Raw genomic sequence first — 5289 nt, 5'->3', positions numbered from 1 at the left:
TATTTAGGAATTCATTGAACCGTCTCTTAGAGTTGAGTGGTAATTTCACATGCATTATCTCCTTTAATCAACTGACCATTCTCTGAAGGATGTATCATATTTTAAGATACCTTTTTAAGATAGTGTAGCTTAGTGAATTGATACAGTTTGGTTAAAGTTCCTTAGTGTCAAAATGTAGATTTAACAGAGCTTTCTGGCTTCTTGGTCTTGTGTTATTTCTTCTACATCATAGCACAAAATCCTCCTTCTGAGTCTTAATTTTGTCTTCCATAAATTTAAGGCAGAGCGAACTGTTCTACCAAATTCTCCTCCCTTTCTCTTTAAACAGTTTATGTTTTATGTATAACCAGTATTTGGATACGAGGAATCAGACAAGACTTCAATTTCAGTGGTTCATCAACTTCTCTCAAACACCTTGGAACTTTGGTAGGTCAGTTGGCACAATACCTTCCCAATCCTGAACACCTTCAAGTCATGGTGATTTTATCTCCAAGAGCTTCTTAGTGTTAGTCTTCCATGACCTATAGGAGAGCAATTAGAGGTGGGTCTAGTTCTGAAGATCTTCCTTGCCTTCTTTTATAGTCTGTCCCTTCCCCAGGTCCCACTGGTTGAGTGCTTAGTCAGTAGTGTTTTCTAGGGATCTCCTGCCCCTTCTCTTTCTAAGCCATCAGTATCCCAGCTCTCTTCCTCTGCGTCTCTTGTAAACCATCCCAAGATGCTGGGAGAACAGGATCTTCTGGGATGAACACCATCTAATCTCTTGTTATACGTTGATTTTGTCCTTTCAAAACTTTATATGTTAGAGTCTTAATCTCCTGTACCTCAGAACATGACCTTCTTTGGAAATAGAATCAGTGCAATTGTAATTAATGAAGTTAGGATGAGGTCATACTGGAATAAGATGTGTCCCTAGTTGAATATGATGTTCTTATAAAAGGGGGGAAATTTGGATACAGATACATACCCAGGTAGTGAAAATGAAGGCACAGATCAAGGCTAAGCATCAGAAACCAATGAATGCCAAAGATTGGCAGCAAACATAAGCTAGGAGAGAGGCATGGAGTAGTTTCTCTTTTACAGACTCAGAAGGAACCAATTCTACTGATACTTTGATTTCTGATGCATAGCTTCCAGAACTGTGAGACATTACATTTCTTTTGCTTAAGGCACCCAGTTTGTGTACTTTGTTATGGCAGCCCCAGCAAAGTAATATACCGCTTATATAATAATAGAACCAGCTTGGAGATAAAGTTTTTTTTTTTGTCCCTTGGCTTAGGACAATGTATCCCTTAATTCTTACTATTCGTAGAATGCCCACTCATACCTTTCAAATGACTAAATAATTCCACCAGTTGCCCAAAGCCTTGTGCACATGAACCTGGACACTGGTCATCACTTATTACTTATTTTCCTAAGGGCCCCACACACAGTATGCACTGAAACCTTACTGTTTTACTCTTTGACTCCACAGGCCTTTGACTACTTGAATATCTAATGGTAATTGTGTAATTCTCAGTGTGCTTCTCACTATAAGAGAAAAGACAATGGTATGCTTTCATTTGCAAAACCTGTTACTATTTGAGATGCTACTTTCCTTCCCACTAGAGAAATACCAGTAAGTGTTGTCCATTTCTCTCCCAAACTGAGTGCTCCCTCCCTCCACATCTGATTAAGTTGTCCATTCATTCATCCTTTCATACATCAAACATTTATCAAAGACCAACCACATGTTGTCAGTATAAAGAAGTAAACTGTTGACTTGGCCCTACAGAGCTCAAAGTCTAGTAGGATAAATACTCAAAGTCTGGTGGGAGTCTGAGTCATACTCAGAGTCATACAGGGAGGAACTGTTGTCTAACAAGCCCATGGTGGAATGTTTACAACATGAAGCCAGAAGCAAAACTGGTTAAATATCCTCAGGGGAAAAGTTTTGGAAGTCTTTGCAGAGGAAGTGACTTTTGAAGGATGAGAAAGAATTAATGGCAGTTGGAGGAAAGGCAGAGTAGGGGCAGAGGTTGAGGAAGGGATCCCAGGTAGAGGTGACAAGTGAAAGTCTCTAAGATTTGGGAAAACCTGGCTCTATTCGACTATAGTGTATATAAAAGACACACATATATAGATTTGGCAGGTGATGGGGCTCAAAAATGATGTTGGAGCCAGTAGTGGATGGTTTTCCACATTTGAGGGGAAACAAATGGTTAGATATATTTTTTTAAATGATCACTCTCGTGGCAGAGGAACACATGACTTAGGGCACAGATGGGAGGCTGGAGGCCAGTGCGGAGGCTGTATTTTTTGAGTAAAAAAATTAGAACATGGTTCAACAAATATTAAGGTAGTTGTAGGTTTAACAGGACAGAATATTTGAACTCAAGTTTCCTTAGAAGATATCCTGTGGCTGTATGTAGGGGCTATGTAGGAAAGAGGGAATGAAATTATAAATCAGGGCAATGTCAATTGGAATGGAGAGAAAGGGATACATTTATGAGTTAAAAAGGACTGAATAGATGACCTATTTAATATGGAAGTGAAGAAGAAACAGGACTCAAAGGTGGCTTCCTGATATTTGTTGATAAGGATAATGGCTGATGGAGATACTAAGAAAAATAGTGATGGATTTCCTAAGAGTGCTAATGGGTTCAGTTTTAAAAGTACTGTGTTGGATGTACTTATAGAGGATATCTGGGGAGAGAGAATTATACACAGTTGAAAATACTGGAAAGGAGCTCCAAAGGGATATTTCAGAAATAATTCTAACGATAACAAAGTAATATCCACAATTTATTGAACTCTTATGATATGCCAGATACCTACTCAATCCCTGTGTATATTGTTTCATTTAGTTCAACAATGCTATGAAGTATTATCTTCTTTTTATAGATGCCAAACTTAAGATCACAAAGCTAGTAGGTAGCAGAATTGGACTTTCTACCTAAGTCTGCTTGATACCAAAGGCAGAGTTCTCAACTCTTCCCTTCTACTACCATCACTGCGTGCATGTCTGTGAAGCTGTCAGCTAGGATAAGGTCATGCAATGCCTGTACTTGGAAGGGAATCCATAAATATCTGCTAAATAACTGAATGAGGCTCTGGATGTCACCAGGGGTAAGCAGCAGGAAGAAAGGGGCTGCACAGCTGATTGAAAGACACCAACAAACAACAGACACCACTAGTGAAAATACCGTGTCAGCTGCTACTCCATGGAGTAGCAGACACAACCACCTTCACTCTGTTGGAGGGACAAGATTTCCTGGCCCTTATATCTCACAGAAGCTGCCATCAAAGATGGTTCCATCTAACTGGAGTTAGAACACCAAGTCATCCAAGATGCCTTTATGATTCTCATGAAGTGCTATATACTGTCCTACCCCTCCTGCCCAGGAGACCTGCTGGGATTCTGGTATGACATTTCTGCATAGAAGACAAAGAACCAAGGTCACTGAAATTCAAAGGAAACTGGAAGCAAGAATGAAAATCTTAAAGTAGTACTTTTGACAACGTTAATCAAAATTTACATACCAGGAAGACTGATTTGAAGTTTCAATCTGACACTGAGACTTTTGGGGACCCTCAGTCCTCCGAACAAGTTGCTGTGGTTCTGCCAGGGGAAAACCTTTACATTTTAAAGTCATTTGTCTCCGACTGAATAATGTCAAGCCTAAGGATATTCACAGAAATGTCAATATTATCAAGAAAATATCTTAAAAGATGAGAATACTTTTCTGGTTTTTGTATTTTGAGGAATCTGATGTTAAGAATGTGTCTTGAATATAAAAATCTCTCAATGTTCTGAATCAAGAACAATTTTTACAATTCACTCACTTTCGGGGACGAGGGATTGGTTTAAATTTAATTTAAATTTAAATTATCCTTAATCTAAATTTCGTGAAAATTTAGATTCATATAATTAAAGTTTGCTTGGAAAGGAAAGCTGAAGTTCTGAAACTTTGTGACCTAGAGCTTTGATATGCATTATTGTTTTCTTTTCTGGACCTTACATTTCAACAGTCTAATCTTTTAAAAGGAATGTATTCATGAAGCAGTAGAAACTACAGCACTGACAAGTCACTTTGATTGAATAGGTGTTTTTATTTTAATTCAATAAGTGAATTAAGGTAGGATTTCTTACTGTTAGCAGTGTTTATCTCACTACAGTAATGGCTATAATATGTTATGTGTGAGATCTTGTACTTCTTTTAGAAAAAGAATATATTGTTTATTAATGAAATAAGGTTTATTAGATCATAATGTTATCTGAATTTACCGACTTTGTCAAAAGAGAAATATGGAACGCTTCACAAATTTGCTTGCCATCCTTGCACAGGGGCAATGCTAATCTTCTCTGTATTATTCCAATTTTAGTACATGACTACTGAAGTGAACATGAGGATATTCCTTTGTAAAGCCCCGTTAAAAACATATTTTCTTCTCTTGACTTTTGTACTCATTTCATGACTAAAATAGAATTTTAGCACACTGCAAACAACTTTTAACTGTAATTATAAATATTATCTTTTAGTTCCTCAGATGATTAAACTTCCTTAAATCATACTTACCTGGGATTAAAAACTTAATTGGTGTTTTATAGGTTTTGTGATCAGGAAAGTATCAATACACATGTACAGATTACATACATGGCCATAAAAGTACACAGTATATCAGAATTTCCCTGAATAAATAGTTATTTGAGCCTCTAAGTTTCAGACATTTATGACCCTCGATCTTTTAAGAAGCTATCTATCTATCTATCTATCTATCTATCTATCTATCTATCTAAAGATTTTGTTTATTTATTTGAGAGAGAGAGAGAGAGCATGAGTGGAGGGGAAGAACAGAGGGAGAGGGACAAGCAGACTCCGTGCTGAGAGCAGAGTTGGATGTGGGGCTTGAACTAATGGCCCTAAGACCATGACCTGAGCTGAAATCAAGAGTTGCTTAACCACCCGAGCTATCCAGATGCCTCAACTTACAGTTATTTATATCATCATTAGAATAATTCATTTTCTTTTGGTGAAAATAACTGGAAATTTGGGGGTAATTTTGTGATCTAGGATACTGGTTCTCAAATTTCAGTGTATGTTATCAATCAAGGTCCAGTTTGGAGATGGAAACAACACAGTAATTAAAACAGAAAAAAAGCTTAATTAAAGAATTATTAACTAACGATGAGACATAGCTACTAAGGGGTTAAAAAGAACTTTAAAGAAAATAAGAATGGAAAATATAGGGAGAAGCCACTAATTCTAGGGTTGAGATAGGGTACATGAGAAATGAACACATTTGGAAGAG

At 37.2% G+C, this 5289-nt stretch overlaps 1 non-coding gene across 1 annotated transcript; it reads right to left on the bottom strand.

Annotated features, from left to right (window-relative positions):
• Nucleotides 1–4279: 4279 nt before the first annotated feature.
• LOC140637483 (U6 spliceosomal RNA) lies at nucleotides 4280–4383 on the bottom strand. The gene has a single exon (XR_012034584.1). It is a non-coding gene; the product is annotated as a U6 spliceosomal RNA (small nuclear RNA).
• Between the last annotated feature and the right edge of the window lie 906 nt (nucleotides 4384–5289).

The sequence above is a fragment of the Canis lupus genome, chromosome 7 (genome assembly GCF_048164855.1).
Source record: "Canis lupus baileyi chromosome 7, mCanLup2.hap1, whole genome shotgun sequence".
NCBI classification, from domain to species: Eukaryota; Metazoa; Chordata; class Mammalia; order Carnivora; family Canidae; genus Canis; species Canis lupus.
Note: the sequence above shows the minus strand (reverse complement) of the source record. Positions and strands in the feature narration are given on the sequence as shown.